At 45.7% G+C, this 17,226-nt stretch overlaps 7 non-coding genes across 7 annotated transcripts; all 7 read left to right on the forward strand.

Moving 5' to 3' along the window:
- Positions 1-1,939: 1,939 nt before the first annotated feature.
- Positions 1,940-2,130, forward strand: LOC130342829 (U2 spliceosomal RNA). Its single transcript, XR_008882305.1, has one exon. It is a non-coding gene; the product is annotated as a U2 spliceosomal RNA (small nuclear RNA).
- A 2,095-nt stretch (positions 2,131-4,225) lies between these two features.
- LOC130342841 (U2 spliceosomal RNA) lies at positions 4,226-4,416 on the forward strand. Its single transcript, XR_008882316.1, has one exon. It is a non-coding gene; the product is annotated as a U2 spliceosomal RNA (small nuclear RNA).
- A 2,093-nt stretch (positions 4,417-6,509) lies between these two features.
- Positions 6,510-6,700, forward strand: LOC130342854 (U2 spliceosomal RNA). The gene has a single exon (XR_008882327.1). It is a non-coding gene; the product is annotated as a U2 spliceosomal RNA (small nuclear RNA).
- Positions 6,701-8,786: 2,086 nt separating this feature from the next.
- Positions 8,787-8,977, forward strand: LOC130342866 (U2 spliceosomal RNA). Its single transcript, XR_008882338.1, has one exon. It is a non-coding gene; the product is annotated as a U2 spliceosomal RNA (small nuclear RNA).
- Positions 8,978-11,064: 2,087 nt separating this feature from the next.
- LOC130342783 (U2 spliceosomal RNA) lies at positions 11,065-11,255 on the forward strand. The gene has a single exon (XR_008882265.1). It is a non-coding gene; the product is annotated as a U2 spliceosomal RNA (small nuclear RNA).
- Positions 11,256-13,347: 2,092 nt separating this feature from the next.
- On the forward strand, positions 13,348-13,538 carry LOC130342795 (U2 spliceosomal RNA). Its single transcript, XR_008882276.1, has one exon. It is a non-coding gene; the product is annotated as a U2 spliceosomal RNA (small nuclear RNA).
- A 2,087-nt stretch (positions 13,539-15,625) lies between these two features.
- Positions 15,626-15,816, forward strand: LOC130342807 (U2 spliceosomal RNA). The gene has a single exon (XR_008882287.1). It is a non-coding gene; the product is annotated as a U2 spliceosomal RNA (small nuclear RNA).
- Positions 15,817-17,226: the final 1,410 nt, after the last annotated feature.

A 17,226-nucleotide genomic window follows, 5' to 3' on the forward strand; every position in this document is an offset into this window, starting at 1 on the left:
GTGTCTGGCCGCTGTTGGAGCGTCCAGGCACAGGACTTCTGCTGCTGCTGACTAAATGGCCTCCTTAATTGGATCATTTGAGTAGCCAGCACACCTGTGCAGGTAGGGCATGACATGATAGGCAGCTGCCTTGATAGCGGGTGGGTGCTGAATGTTCCTAATTGACAAAATAAGATTAATGCTTATGAAGAAATATAAAATCTCATCCCTTCCCCAATATCGCGCCACACCCCTACCCCTTAATTCCCTGGTTGAACTTGATGGACATATGTCTTTTTTCGACCGTACTAACTATGTAACTATGTAACATAACATGGGGGGGTCTCCTGGCTGTTCACACAGGTGTGTCATTGCTGTACATTGACCATGCATTGCTTCTGTGGTATTGCAAAGGCAAAGACAAATGCTTCCAGCCATCCATTGCACTAATGGATTGGTCATCAGCTGGCTGTCTATGTCCCGCATCAATATAGACCAAAGTACAGAGGGTTAGGCTATGCTATAGTGCACCTACCTGATGCATCAGAAGGTGCGAGGCCCTTGCTAAATTCTGTGCACAGACTTTGAGATCTATGCTTTAGACTGTATCTAAACCTGCTCCAACATGGACTGACATTCTGGCCTACTTTCAGCCGATGCGACTTGTCTGTCGCTGAACAGTCGCTTTTTATGTATTCAGCACCTATGTATAATGTTGTAAAAATGCTCTAGAAGCTAAAGTTGCAGAAATGTCACACATATTTGGCCTGCAACTTTCTGTGCGACAAATTCAGACAGGAAAAATCAGTATAAATCCTTAGAAAATTATCCCCCAGTGTCTCCATCTGCTGGCGGTATTGAATAAGCATTGCTGCACTGATGGGGTATGCATTAGACGAAAAAAAAGAAGAAAAAGAAGAATAATACGCCCAGAAAAGAGGCGAAAAGGAGAAAAACGTAAAAAAACGTGAAAAAAAAGTAAGAGGAAGAGAAGGGAAAAAAAGGTGGAAATGGGTTTAAAAGTGATTTCGGCGGAGAAATATATATATATATATATATATATATATATATATATATATATATATATACGCGCACACACACACATATATATAAACGTATTCTCCGTTGAGATATTGCAGCCGCTGCTGTGTCCAGGCCCAGGAGCCTTAGCACTGTGCTGTGATGTCACTCAATACCACTGACATCACTAGGTGTAAACAACATCTCTCCTTTGCTGTGTATGTGACTATGGAGCTGTTTGGTGATGTCGTCTATTATGGCCTTCATAGAAGCAACAGGAGATTGTTGCATCCATCTAGAACCCTCAGAACTACAGTGCTATGATGTCACTCACTTCCACAGGCCTTGCAGAGTGTAAACAACAACAACCCAGCTTTGTCGTGTATGTAACCATAGGGATTGTGATGTCACCTAGAACCTTCACAGCAGCGACAGCTTTATGAGGAGCATCAGCACTGCTCTGCCTGAGCAGAACCATCACCGCCATAGGTTGTCAAATAACCCGGATTTAACCCACACAGGTAAGTCCAATGGGGTGCAGGCATGTCCTCTATGCTTACAGCTTCCCGTGGGTGTTGGTTTGATACCGTTTGGGGACAGCCAAGGAGGCATCTGCAGGCAACAAAGGTAGGTGTGTGCTTGTGTGTGTGTTTCCTATGCAGATCCTAAGCCCAGTGTCACATGCAAGTAGGAGGAGTAAGAAGGGTTCCTGGCAAATCCGGGTTATGGATTGCATTTAAAAAGGCCCCGTGGGAGTGCAATGGGCCCCTGTCTTGCTGCTTAGCAATAATGGTATGGGTTTAGGTTCTGCTGTGTGTACTGGTGGTTGACTGCCCCCCAGCCCAGAGTGTGCATGGAAAATTGTCTGGCAGCCTCCCTGACAGCAAGCAGTGATAGTGCCCATGAAGGGGACCTTGTTGGGCCCGCCCCTTTCACGGTTATCGCTTCTCGGCCTTTTGGCTAAGATCAAGTGTAGTATCTGTTCTTATCAGTTTAATATCTGATACGTCCCCTATCTGGGGACCATATATTAAATGGATTTTTGAGAACGGGGGCCGATTTCGAAGCTTGCTTCCGTCGCCCTATGCATTGACCCGATATGGCAGTATCTTCGGGTACAGTGCACCACCCCCTTACAGGGTTAAAAAGAAAGATTCCTACTTTCATTGCTACCTGCTTGCTGGCTAGCCAGCTAGCCAGCCCTGTGGGCCTTGCTGCTGCTGCTGCTGCTGCTGCAGCCAAAAAACAAAAGGTGGTGCTGCTGCTGCTTCTGCTGCTTCTGCTTGTGTCTGGCCGCTGTTGGAGCGTCCAGGCACAGGACTTCTGCTGCTGCTGACTAAATGGCCTCCTTAATTGGATCATTTGAGTAGCCAGCACACCTGTGCAGGTAGGGCATGACATGATAGGCAGCTGCCTTGATAGCGGGTGGGTGCTGAATGTTCCTAATTGACAAAATAAGATTAATGCTTATGAAGAAATATAAAATCTCATCCCTTCCCCAATATCGCGCCACACCCCTACCCCTTAATTCCCTGGTTGAACTTGATGGACATATGTCTTTTTTCGACCGTACTAACTATGTAACTATGTAACATAACATGGGGGGGTCTCCTGGCTGTTCACACAGGTGTGTCATTGCTGTACATTGACCATGCATTGCTTCTGTGGTATTGCAAAGGCAAAGACAAATGCTTCCAGCCATCCATTGCACTAATGGATTGGTCATCAGCTGGCTGTCTATGTCCCGCATCAATATAGACCAAAGTACAGAGGGTTAGGCTATGCTATAGTGCACCTACCTGATGCATCAGAAGGTGCGAGGCCCTTGCTAAATTCTGTGCACAGACTTTGAGATCTATGCTTTAGACTGTATCTAAACCTGCTCCAACATGGACTGACATTCTGGCCTACTTTCAGCCGATGCGACTTGTCTGTCGCTGAACAGTCGCTTTTTATGTATTCAGCACCTATGTATAATGTTGTAAAAATGCTCTAGAAGCTAAAGTCGCAGAAATGTCACACATATTTGGCCTGCAACTTTCTGTGCGACAAATTCAGACAGGAAAAATCAGTATAAATCCTTAGAAAATTATCCCCCAGTGTCTCCATCTGCTGGCGGTATTGAATAAGCATTGCTGCACTGATGGGGTATGCATTAGACGAAAAAAAAGAAGAAAAAGAAGAATAATACGCCCAGAAAAGAGGCGAAAAGGAGAAAAACGTAAAAAAACGTGAAAAAAAAGTAAGAGGAAGAGAAGGGAAAAAAAGGTGGAAATGGGTTTAAAAGTGATTTCGGCGGAGAAATATATATATATATATATATATATATATATATATATATATATATATATACGCGCACACACACACACATATATATAAACGTATTCTCCGTTGAGATATTGCAGCCGCTGCTGTGTCCAGGCCCAGGAGCCTTAGCACTGTGCTGTGATGTCACTCAATACCACTGACATCACTAGGTGTAAACAACATCTCTCCTTTGCTGTGTATGTGACTATGGAGCTGTTTGGTGATGTCGTCTATTATGGCCTTCATAGAAGCAACAGGAGATTGTTGCATCCATCTAGAACCCTCAGAACTACAGTGCTATGATGTCACTCACTTCCACAGGCCTTGCAGAGTGTAAACAACAACAACCCAGCTTTGTCGTGTATGTAACCATAGGGATTGTGATGTCACCTAGAACCTTCACAGCAGCGACAGCTTTATGAGGAGCATCAGCACTGCTCTGCCTGAGCAGAACCATCACCGCCATAGGTTGTCAAATAACCCGGATTTAACCCACACAGGTAAGTCCAATGGGGTGCAGGCATGTCCTCTATGCTTACAGCTTCCCGTGGGTGTTGGTTTGATACCGTTTGGGGACAGCCAAGGAGGCATCTGCAGGCAACAAAGGTAGGTGTGTGCTTGTGTGTGTGTTTCCTATGCAGATCCTAAGCCCAGTGTCACATGCAAGTAGGAGGAGTAAGAAGGGTTCCTGGCAAATCCGGGTTATGGATTGCATTTAAAAAGGCCCCGTGGGAGTGCAATGGGCCCCTGTCTTGCTGCTTAGCAATAATGGTATGGGTTTAGGTTCTGCTGTGTGTACTGGTGGTTGACTGCCCCCCAGCCCAGAGTGTGCATGGAAAATTGTCTGGCAGCCTCCCTGACAGCAAGCAGTGATAGTGCCCATGAAGGGGACCTTGTTGGGCCCGCCCCTTTCACGGTTATCGCTTCTCGGCCTTTTGGCTAAGATCAAGTGTAGTATCTGTTCTTATCAGTTTAATATCTGATACGTCCCCTATCTGGGGACCATATATTAAATGGATTTTTGAGAACGGGGGCCGATTTCGAAGCTTGCTTCCGTCGCCCTATGCATTGACCCGATATGGCAGTATCTTCGGGTACAGTGCACCACCCCCTTACAGGGTTAAAAAGAAAGATTCCTACTTTCATTGCTACCTGCTTGCTGGCTAGCCAGCTAGCCAGCCCTGTGGGCCTTGCTGCTGCTGCTGCTGCTGCTGCAGCCAAAAAACAAAAGGTGGTGCTGCTGCTGCTTCTGCTGCTTCTGCTTGTGTCTGGCCGCTGTTGGAGCGTCCAGGCACAGGACTTCTGCTGCTGCTGACTAAATGGCCTCCTTAATTGGATCATTTGAGTAGCCAGCACACCTGTGCAGGTAGGGCATGACATGATAGGCAGCTGCCTTGATAGCGGGTGGGTGCTGAATGTTCCTAATTGACAAAATAAGATTAATGCTTATGAAGAAATATAAAATCTCATCCCTTCCCCAATATCGCGCCACACCCCTACCCCTTAATTCCCTGGTTGAACTTGATGGACATATGTCTTTTTTCGACCGTACTAACTATGTAACTATGTAACATAACATGGGGGGGTCTCCTGGCTGTTCACACAGGTGTGTCATTGCTGTACATTGACCATGCATTGCTTCTGTGGTATTGCAAAGGCAAAGACAAATGCTTCCAGCCATCCATTGCACTAATGGATTGGTCATCAGCTGGCTGTCTATGTCCCGCATCAATATAGACCAAAGTACAGAGGGTTAGGCTATGCTATAGTGCACCTACCTGATGCATCAGAAGGTGCGAGGCCCTTGCTAAATTCTGTGCACAGACTTTGAGATCTATGCTTTAGACTGTATCTAAACCTGCTCCAACATGGACTGACATTCTGGCCTACTTTCAGCCGATGCGACTTGTCTGTCGCTGAACAGTCGCTTTTTATGTATTCAGCACCTATGTATAATGTTGTAAAAATGCTCTAGAAGCTAAAGTCGCAGAAATGTCACACATATTTGGCCTGCAACTTTCTGTGCGACAAATTCAGACAGGAAAAATCAGTATAAATCCTTAGAAAATTATCCCCCAGTGTCTCCATCTGCTGGCGGTATTGAATAAGCATTGCTGCACTGATGGGGTATGCATTAGACGAAAAAAAAGAAGAAAAAGAAGAATAATACGCCCAGAAAAGAGGCGAAAAGGAGAAAAACGTAAAAAAACGTGAAAAAAAAGTAAGAGGAAGAGAAGGGAAAAAAAGGTGGAAATGGGTTTAAAAGTGATTTCGGCGGAGAAATATATATATATATATATATATATATATATATATATATATATATATATACGCGCACACACACACATATATATAAACGTATTCTCCGTTGAGATATTGCAGCCGCTGCTGTGTCCAGGCCCAGGAGCCTTAGCACTGTGCTGTGATGTCACTCAATACCACTGACATCACTAGGTGTAAACAACATCTCTCCTTTGCTGTGTATGTGACTATGGAGCTGTTTGGTGATGTCGTCTATTATGGCCTTCATAGAAGCAACAGGAGATTGTTGCATCCATCTAGAACCCTCAGAACTACAGTGCTATGATGTCACTCACTTCCACAGGCCTTGCAGAGTGTAAACAACAACAACCCAGCTTTGTCGTGTATGTAACCATAGGGATTGTGATGTCACCTAGAACCTTCACAGCAGCGACAGCTTTATGAGGAGCATCAGCACTGCTCTGCCTGAGCAGAACCATCACCGCCATAGGTTGTCAAATAACCCGGATTTAACCCACACAGGTAAGTCCAATGGGGTGCAGGCATGTCCTCTATGCTTACAGCTTCCCGTGGGTGTTGGTTTGATACCGTTTGGGGACAGCCAAGGAGGCATCTGCAGGCAACAAAGGTAGGTGTGTGCTTGTGTGTGTGTTTCCTATGCAGATCCTAAGCCCAGTGTCACATGCAAGTAGGAGGAGTAAGAAGGGTTCCTGGCAAATCCGGGTTATGGATTGCATTTAAAAAGGCCCCGTGGGAGTGCAATGGGCCCCTGTCTTGCTGCTTAGCAATAATGGTATGGGTTTAGGTTCTGCTGTGTGTACTGGTGGTTGACTGCCCCCCAGCCCAGAGTGTGCATGGAAAATTGTCTGGCAGCCTCCCTGACAGCAAGCAGTGATAGTGCCCATGAAGGGGACCTTGTTGGGCCCGCCCCTTTCACGGTTATCGCTTCTCGGCCTTTTGGCTAAGATCAAGTGTAGTATCTGTTCTTATCAGTTTAATATCTGATACGTCCCCTATCTGGGGACCATATATTAAATGGATTTTTGAGAACGGGGGCCGATTTCGAAGCTTGCTTCCGTCGCCCTATGCATTGACCCGATATGGCAGTATCTTCGGGTACAGTGCACCACCCCCTTACAGGGTTAAAAAGAAAGATTCCTACTTTCATTGCTACCTGCTTGCTGGCTAGCCAGCTAGCCAGCCCTGTGGGCCTTGCTGCTGCTGCTGCTGCTGCTGCAGCCAAAAAACAAAAGGTGGTGCTGCTGCTGCTTCTGCTGCTTCTGCTTGTGTCTGGCCGCTGTTGGAGCGTCCAGGCACAGGACTTCTGCTGCTGCTGACTAAATGGCCTCCTTAATTGGATCATTTGAGTAGCCAGCACACCTGTGCAGGTAGGGCATGACATGATAGGCAGCTGCCTTGATAGCGGGTGGGTGCTGAATGTTCCTAATTGACAAAATAAGATTAATGCTTATGAAGAAATATAAAATCTCATCCCTTCCCCAATATCGCGCCACACCCCTACCCCTTAATTCCCTGGTTGAACTTGATGGACATATGTCTTTTTTCGACCGTACTAACTATGTAACTATGTAACATAACATGGGGGGGTCTCCTGGCTGTTCACACAGGTGTGTCATTGCTGTACATTGACCATGCATTGCTTCTGTGGTATTGCAAAGGCAAAGACAAATGCTTCCAGCCATCCATTGCACTAATGGATTGGTCATCAGCTGGCTGTCTATGTCCCGCATCAATATAGACCAAAGTACAGAGGGTTAGGCTATGCTATAGTGCACCTACCTGATGCATCAGAAGGTGCGAGGCCCTTGCTAAATTCTGTGCACAGACTTTGAGATCTATGCTTTAGACTGTATCTAAACCTGCTCCAACATGGACTGACATTCTGGCCTACTTTCAGCCGATGCGACTTGTCTGTCGCTGAACAGTCGCTTTTTATGTATGCAGCACCTATGTATAATGTTGTAAAAATGCTCTAGAAGCTAAAGTCGCAGAAATGTCACACATATTTGGCCTGCAACTTTCTGTGCGACAAATTCAGACAGGAAAAATCAGTATAAATCCTTAGAAAATTATCCCCCAGTGTCTCCATCTGCTGGCGGTATTGAATAAGCATTGCTGCACTGATGGGGTATGCATTAGACGAAAAAAAAGAAGAAAAAGAAGAATAATACGCCCAGAAAAGAGGCGAAAAGGAGAAAAACGTAAAAAAACGTGAAAAAAAAGTAAGAGGAAGAGAAGGGAAAAAAAGGTGGAAATGGGTTTAAAAGTGATTTCGGCGGAGTATATATATATATATATATATATATATATATATATATATATATACGCGCACACACACACATATATATAAACGTATTCTCCGTTGAGATATTGCAGCCGCTGCTGTGTCCAGGCCCAGGAGCCTTAGCACTGTGCTGTGATGTCACTCAATACCACTGACATCACTAGGTGTAAACAACATCTCTCCTTTGCTGTGTATGTGACTATGGAGCTGTTTGGTGATGTCGTCTATTATGGCCTTCATAGAAGCAACAGGAGATTGTTGCATCCATCTAGAACCCTCAGAACTACAGTGCTATGATGTCACTCACTTCCACAGGCCTTGCAGAGTGTAAACAACAACAACCCAGCTTTGTCGTGTATGTAACCATAGGGATTGTGATGTCACCTAGAACCTTCACAGCAGCGACAGCTTTATGAGGAGCATCAGCACTGCTCTGCCTGAGCAGAACCATCACCGCCATAGGTTGTGAAATAACCCGGATTTAACCCACACAGGTAAGTCCAATGGGGTGCAGGCATGTCCTCTATGCTTACAGCTTCCCGTGGGTGTTGGTTTGATACCGTTTGGGGACAGCCAAGGAGGCATCTGCAGGCAACAAAGGTAGGTGTGTGCTTGTGTGTGTGTTTCCTATGCAGATCCTAAGCCCAGTGTCACATGCAAGTAGGAGGAGTAAGAAGGGTTCCTGGCAAATCCGGGTTATGGATTGCATTTAAAAAGGCCCCGTGGGAGTGCAATGGGCCCCTGTCTTGCTGCTTAGCAATAATGGTATGGGTTTAGGTTCTGCTGTGTGTACTGGTGGTTGACTGCCCCCCAGCCCAGAGTGTGCATGGAAAATTGTCTGGCAGCCTCCCTGACAGCAAGCAGTGATAGTGCCCATGAAGGGGACCTTGTTGGGCCCGCCCCTTTCACGGTTATCGCTTCTCGGCCTTTTGGCTAAGATCAAGTGTAGTATCTGTTCTTATCAGTTTAATATCTGATACGTCCCCTATCTGGGGACCATATATTAAATGGATTTTTGAGAACGGGGGCCGATTTCGAAGCTTGCTTCCGTCGCCCTATGCATTGACCCGATATGGCAGTATCTTCGGGTACAGTGCACCACCCCCTTACAGGGTTAAAAAGAAAGATTCCTACTTTCATTGCTACCTGCTTGCTGGCTAGCCAGCTAGCCAGCCCTGTGGGCCTTGCTGCTGCTGCTGCTGCTGCTGCAGCCAAAAAACAAAAGGTGGTGCTGCTGCTGCTTCTGCTGCTTCTGCTTGTGTCTGGCCGCTGTTGGAGCGTCCAGGCACAGGACTTCTGCTGCTGCTGACTAAATGGCCTCCTTAATTGGATCATTTGAGTAGCCAGCACACCTGTGCAGGTAGGGCATGACATGATAGGCAGCTGCCTTGATAGCGGGTGGGTGCTGAATGTTCCTAATTGACAAAATAAGATTAATGCTTATGAAGAAATATAAAATCTCATCCCTTCCCCAATATCGCGCCACACCCCTACCCCTTAATTCCCTGGTTGAACTTGATGGACATATGTCTTTTTTCGACCGTACTAACTATGTAACTATGTAACATAACATGGGGGGGTCTCCTGGCTGTTCACACAGGTGTGTCATTGCTGTACATTGACCATGCATTGCTTCTGTGGTATTGCAAAGGCAAAGACAAATGCTTCCAGCCATCCATTGCACTAATGGATTGGTCATCAGCTGGCTGTCTATGTCCCGCATCAATATAGACCAAAGTACAGAGGGTTAGGCTATGCTATAGTGCACCTACCTGATGCATCAGAAGGTGCGAGGCCCTTGCTAAATTCTGTGCACAGACTTTGAGATCTATGCTTTAGACTGTATCTAAACCTGCTCCAACATGGACTGACATTCTGGCCTACTTTCAGCCGATGCGACTTGTCTGTCGCTGAACAGTCGCTTTTTATGTATTCAGCACCTATGTATAATGTTGTAAAAATGCTCTAGAAGCTAAAGTTGCAGAAATGTCACACATATTTGGCCTGCAACTTTCTGTGCGACAAATTCAGACAGGAAAAATCAGTATAAATCCTTAGAAAATTATCCCCCAGTGTCTCCATCTGCTGGCGGTATTGAATAAGCATTGCTGCACTGATGGGGTATGCATTAGACGAAAAAAAAGAAGAAAAAGAAGAATAATACGCCCAGAAAAGAGGCGAAAAGGAGAAAAACGTAAAAAAACGTGAAAAAAAAGTAAGAGGAAGAGAAGGGAAAAAAAGGTGGAAATGGGTTTAAAAGTGATTTCGGCGGAGAAATATATATATATATATATATATATATATATATATATATATATACGCGCACACACACACATATATATAAACGTATTCTCCGTTGAGATATTGCAGCCGCTGCTGTGTCCAGGCCCAGGAGCCTTAGCACTGTGCTGTGATGTCACTCAATACCACTGACATCACTAGGTGTAAACAACATCTCTCCTTTGCTGTGTATGTGACTATGGAGCTGTTTGGTGATGTCGTCTATTATGGCCTTCATAGAAGCAACAGGAGATTGTTGCATCCATCTAGAACCCTCAGAACTACAGTGCTATGATGTCACTCACTTCCACAGGCCTTGCAGAGTGTAAACAACAACAACCCAGCTTTGTCGTGTATGTAACCATAGGGATTGTGATGTCACCTAGAACCTTCACAGCAGCGACAGCTTTATGAGGAGCATCAGCACTGCTCTGCCTGAGCAGAACCATCACCGCCATAGGTTGTGAAATAACCCGGATTTAACCCACACAGGTAAGTCCAATGGGGTGCAGGCATGTCCTCTATGCTTACAGCTTCCCGTGGGTGTTGGTTTGATACCGTTTGGGGACAGCCAAGGAGGCATCTGCAGGCAACAAAGGTAGGTGTGTGCTTGTGTGTGTGTTTCCTATGCAGATCCTAAGCCCAGTGTCACATGCAAGTAGGAGGAGTAAGAAGGGTTCCTGGCAAATCCGGGTTATGGATTGCATTTAAAAAGGCCCCGTGGGAGTGCAATGGGCCCCTGTCTTGCTGCTTAGCAATAATGGTATGGGTTTAGGTTCTGCTGTGTGTACTGGTGGTTGACTGCCCCCCAGCCCAGAGTGTGCATGGAAAATTGTCTGGCAGCCTCCCTGACAGCAAGCAGTGATAGTGCCCATGAAGGGGACCTTGTTGGGCCCGCCCCTTTCACGGTTATCGCTTCTCGGCCTTTTGGCTAAGATCAAGTGTAGTATCTGTTCTTATCAGTTTAATATCTGATACGTCCCCTATCTGGGGACCATATATTAAATGGATTTTTGAGAACGGGGGCCGATTTCGAAGCTTGCTTCCGTCGCCCTATGCATTGACCCGATATGGCAGTATCTTCGGGTACAGTGCACCACCCCCTTACAGGGTTAAAAAGAAAGATTCCTACTTTCATTGCTACCTGCTTGCTGGCTAGCCAGCTAGCCAGCCCTGTGGGCCTTGCTGCTGCTGCTGCTGCTGCTGCAGCCAAAAAACAAAAGGTGGTGCTGCTGCTGCTTCTGCTGCTTCTGCTTGTGTCTGGCCGCTGTTGGAGCGTCCAGGCACAGGACTTCTGCTGCTGCTGACTAAATGGCCTCCTTAATTGGATCATTTGAGTAGCCAGCACACCTGTGCAGGTAGGGCATGACATGATAGGCAGCTGCCTTGATAGCGGGTGGGTGCTGAATGTTCCTAATTGACAAAATAAGATTAATGCTTATGAAGAAATATAAAATCTCATCCCTTCCCCAATATCGCGCCACACCCCTACCCCTTAATTCCCTGGTTGAACTTGATGGACATATGTCTTTTTTCGACCGTACTAACTATGTAACTATGTAACATAACATGGGGGGGTCTCCTGGCTGTTCACACAGGTGTGTCATTGCTGTACATTGACCATGCATTGCTTCTGTGGTATTGCAAAGGCAAAGACAAATGCTTCCAGCCATCCATTGCACTAATGGATTGGTCATCAGCTGGCTGTCTATGTCCCGCATCAATATAGACCAAAGTACAGAGGGTTAGGCTATGCTATAGTGCACCTACCTGATGCATCAGAAGGTGCGAGGCCCTTGCTAAATTCTGTGCACAGACTTTGAGATCTATGCTTTAGACTGTATCTAAACCTGCTCCAACATGGACTGACATTCTGGCCTACTTTCAGCCGATGCGACTTGTCTGTCGCTGAACAGTCGCTTTTTATGTATTCAGCACCTATGTATAATGTTGTAAAAATGCTCTAGAAGCTAAAGTCGCAGAAATGTCACACATATTTGGCCTGCAACTTTCTGTGCGACAAATTCAGACAGGAAAAATCAGTATAAATCCTTAGAAAATTATCCCCCAGTGTCTCCATCTGCTGGCGGTATTGAATAAGCATTGCTGCACTGATGGGGTATGCATTAGACGAAAAAAAAGAAGAAAAAGAAGAATAATACGCCCAGAAAAGAGGCGAAAAGGAGAAAAACGTAAAAAAACGTGAAAAAAAAGTAAGAGGAAGAGAAGGGAAAAAAAGGTGGAAATGGGTTTAAAAGTGATTTCGGCGGAGAATATATATATATATATATATATATATATATATATATATATATATATATACGCGCACACACACACATATATATAAACGTATTCTCCGTTGAGATATTGCAGCCGCTGCTGTGTCCAGGCCCAGGAGCCTTAGCACTGTGCTGTGATGTCACTCAATACCACTGACATCACTAGGTGTAAACAACATCTCTCCTTTGCTGTGTATGTGACTATGGAGCTGTTTGGTGATGTCGTCTATTATGGCCTTCATAGAAGCAACAGGAGATTGTTGCATCCATCTAGAACCCTCAGAACTACAGTGCTATGATGTCACTCACTTCCACAGGCCTTGCAGAGTGTAAACAACAACAACCCAGCTTTGTCGTGTATGTAACCATAGGGATTGTGATGTCACCTAGAACCTTCACAGCAGCGACAGCTTTATGAGGAGCATCAGCACTGCTCTGCCTGAGCAGAACCATCACCGCCATAGGTTGTCAAATAACCCGGATTTAACCCACACAGGTAAGTCCAATGGGGTGCAGGCATGTCCTCTATGCTTACAGCTTCCCGTGGGTGTTGGTTTGATACCGTTTGGGGACAGCCAAGGAGGCATCTGCAGGCAACAAAGGTAGGTGTGTGCTTGTGTGTGTGTTTCCTATGCAGATCCTAAGCCCAGTGTCACATGCAAGTAGGAGGAGTAAGAAGGGTTCCTGGCAAATCCGGGTTATGGATTGCATTTAAAAAGGCCCCGTGGGAGTGCAATGGGCCCCTGTCTTGCTGCTTAGCAATAATGGTATGGGTTTAGGTTCTGCTGTGTGTACTGGTGGTTGACTGCCCCCCAGCCCAGAGTGTGCATGGAAAATTGTCTGGCAGCCTCCCTGACAGCAAGCAGTGATAGTGCCCATGAAGGGGACCTTGTTGGGCCCGCCCCTTTCACGGTTATCGCTTCTCGGCCTTTTGGCTAAGATCAAGTGTAGTATCTGTTCTTATCAGTTTAATATCTGATACGTCCCCTATCTGGGGACCATATATTAAATGGATTTTTGAGAACGGGGGCCGATTTCGAAGCTTGCTTCCGTCGCCCTATGCATTGACCCGATATGGCAGTATCTTCGGGTACAGTGCACCACCCCCTTACAGGGTTAAAAAGAAAGATTCCTACTTTCATTGCTACCTGCTTGCTGGCTAGCCAGCTAGCCAGCCCTGTGGGCCTTGCTGCTGCTGCTGCTGCTGCTGCAGCCAAAAAACAAAAGGTGGTGCTGCTGCTGCTTCTGCTGCTTCTGCTTGTGTCTGGCCGCTGTTGGAGCGTCCAGGCACAGGACTTCTGCTGCTGCTGACTAAATGGCCTCCTTAATTGGATCATTTGAGTAGCCAGCACACCTGTGCAGGTAGGGCATGACATGATAGGCAGCTGCCTTGATAGCGGGTGGGTGCTGAATGTTCCTAATTGACAAAATAAGATTAATGCTTATGAAGAAATATAAAATCTCATCCCTTCCCCAATATCGCGCCACACCCCTACCCCTTAATTCCCTGGTTGAACTTGATGGACATATGTCTTTTTTCGACCGTACTAACTATGTAACTATGTAACATAACATGGGGGGGTCTCCTGGCTGTTCACACAGGTGTGTCATTGCTGTACATTGACCATGCATTGCTTCTGTGGTATTGCAAAGGCAAAGACAAATGCTTCCAGCCATCCATTGCACTAATGGATTGGTCATCAGCTGGCTGTCTATGTCCCGCATCAATATAGACCAAAGTACAGAGGGTTAGGCTATGCTATAGTGCACCTACCTGATGCATCAGAAGGTGCGAGGCCCTTGCTAAATTCTGTGCACAGACTTTGAGATCTATGCTTTAGACTGTATCTAAACCTGCTCCAACATGGACTGACATTCTGGCCTACTTTCAGCCGATGCGACTTGTCTGTCGCTGAACAGTCGCTTTTTATGTATTCAGCACCTATGTATAATGTTGTAAAAATGCTCTAGAAGCTAAAGTCGCAGAAATGTCACACATATTTGGCCTGCAACTTTCTGTGCGACAAATTCAGACAGGAAAAATCAGTATAAATCCTTAGAAAATTATCCCCCAGTGTCTCCATCTGCTGGCGGTATTGAATAAGCATTGCTGCACTGATGGGGTATGCATTAGACGAAAAAAAAGAAGAAAAAGAAGAATAATACGCCCAGAAAAGAGGCGAAAAGGAGAAAAACGTAAAAAAACGTGAAAAAAAAGTAAGAGGAAGAGAAGGGAAAAAAAGGTGGAAATGGGTTTAAAAGTGATTTCGGCGGAGAAATATATATATATATATATATATATATATATATATATATATATACGCGCACACACACACATATATATAAACGTATTCTCCGTTGAGATATTGCAGCCGCTGCTGTGTCCAGGCCCAGGAGCCTTAGCACTGTGCTGTGATGTCACTCAATACCACTGACATCACTAGGTGTAAACAACATCTCTCCTTTGCTGTGTATGTGACTATGGAGCTGTTTGGTGATGTCGTCTATTATGGCCTTCATAGAAGCAACAGGAGATTGTTGCATCCATCTAGAACCCTCAGAACTACAGTGCTATGATGTCACTCACTTCCACAGGCCTTGCAGAGTGTAAACAACAACAACCCAGCTTTGTCGTGTATGTAACCATAGGGATTGTGATGTCACCTAGAACCTTCACAGCAGCGACAGCTTTATGAGGAGCATCAGCACTGCTCTGCCTGAGCAGAACCATCACCGCCATAGGTTGTCAAATAACCCGGATTTAACCCACACAGGTAAGTCCAATGGGGTGCAGGCATGTCCTCTATGCTTACAGCTTCCCGTGGGTGTTGGTTTGATACCGTTTGGGGACAGCCAAGGAGGCATCTGCAGGCAACAAAGGTAGGTGTGTGCTTGTGTGTGTGTTTCCTATGCAGATCCTAAGCCCAGTGTCACATGCAAGTAGGAGGAGTAAGAAGGGTTCCTGGCAAATCCGGGTTATGGATTGCATTTAAAAAGGCCCCGTGGGAGTGCAATGGGCCCCTGTCTTGCTGCTTAGCAATAATGGTATGGGTTTAGGTTCTGCTGTGTGTACTGGTGGTTGACTGCCCCCCAGCCCAGAGTGTGCATGGAAAATTGTCTGGCAGCCTCCCTGACAGCAAGCAGTGATAGTGCCCATGAAGGGGACCTTGTTGGGCCCGCCCCTTTCACGGTTATCGCTTCTCGGCCTTTTGGCTAAGATCAAGTGTAGTATCTGTTCTTATCAGTTTAATATCTGATACGTCCCCTATCTGGGGACCATATATTAAATGGATTTTTGAGAACGGGGGCCGATTTCGAAGCTTGCTTCCGTCGCCCTATGCATTGACCCGATATGGCAGTATCTTCGGGTACAGTGCACCACCCCCTTACAGGGTTAAAAAGAAAGATTCCTACTTTCATTGCTACCTGCTTGCTGGCTAGCCAGCTAGCCAGCCCTGTGGGCCTTGCTGCTGCTGCTGCTGCTGCTGCAGCCAAAAAACAAAAGGTGGTGCTGCTGCTGCTTCTGCTGCTTCTGCTTGTGTCTGGCCGCTGTTGGAGCGTCCAGGCACAGGACTTCTGCTGCTGCTGACTAAATGGCCTCCTTAATTGGATCATTTGAGTAGCCAGCACACCTGTGCAGGTAGGGCATGACATGATAGGCAGCTGCCTTGATAGCGGGTGGGTGCTGAATGTTCCTAATTGACAAAATAAGATTAATGCTTATGAAGAAATATAAAATCTCATCCCTTCCCCAATATCGCGCCACACCCCTACCCCTTAATTCCCTGGTTGAACTTGATGGACATATGTCTTTTTTCGACCGTACTAACTATGTAACTATGTAACATAACATGGGGGGGTCTCCTGGCTGTTCACACAGGTGTGTCATTGCTGTACATTGACCATGCATTGCTTCTGTGGTATTGCAAAGGCAAAGACAAATGCTTCCAGCCATCCATTGCACTAATGGATTGGTCATCAGCTGGCTGTCTATGTCCCGCATCAATATAGACCAAAGTACAGAGGGTTAGGCTATGCTATAGTGCACCTACCTGATGCATCAGAAGGTGCGAGGCCCTTGCTAAATTCTGTGCACAGACTTTGAGATCTATGCTTTAGACTGTATCTAAACCTGCTCCAACATGGACTGACATTCTGGCCTACTTTCAGCCGATGCGACTTGTCTGTCGCTGAACAGTCGCTTTTTATGTATTCAGCACCTATGTATAATGTTGTAAAAATGCTCTAGAAGCTAAAGTTGCAGAAATGTCACACATATTTGGCCTGCAACTTTCTGTGCGACAAATTCAGACAGGAAAAATCAGTATAAATCCTTAGAAAATTATCCCCCAGTGTCTCCATCTGCTGGCGGTATTGAATAAGCATTGCTGCACTGATGGGGTATGCATTAGACGAAAAAAAAGAAGAAAAAGAAGAATAATACGCCCAGAAAAGAGGCGAAAAGGAGAAAAACGTAAAAAAACGTGAAAAAAAAGTAAGAGGAAGAGAAGGGAAAAAAAGGTGGAAATGGGTTTAAAAGTGATTTCGGCGGAGAAATATATATATATATATATATATATATATATATATATATATATATATATACGCGCACACACACACATATATATAAACGTATTCTCCGTTGAGATATTGCAGCCGCTGCTGTGTCCAGGCCCAGGAGCCTTAGCACTGTGCTGTGATGTCACTCAATACCACTGACATCACTAGGTGTAAACAACATCTCTCCTTTGCTGTGTATGTGACTATGGAGCTGTTTGGTGATGTCGTCTATTA

This window comes from Hyla sarda, unplaced genomic scaffold (genome assembly GCF_029499605.1).
Source record: "Hyla sarda isolate aHylSar1 unplaced genomic scaffold, aHylSar1.hap1 scaffold_659, whole genome shotgun sequence".
In the NCBI taxonomy this organism is placed as follows: domain Eukaryota; kingdom Metazoa; phylum Chordata; class Amphibia; order Anura; family Hylidae; genus Hyla; species Hyla sarda.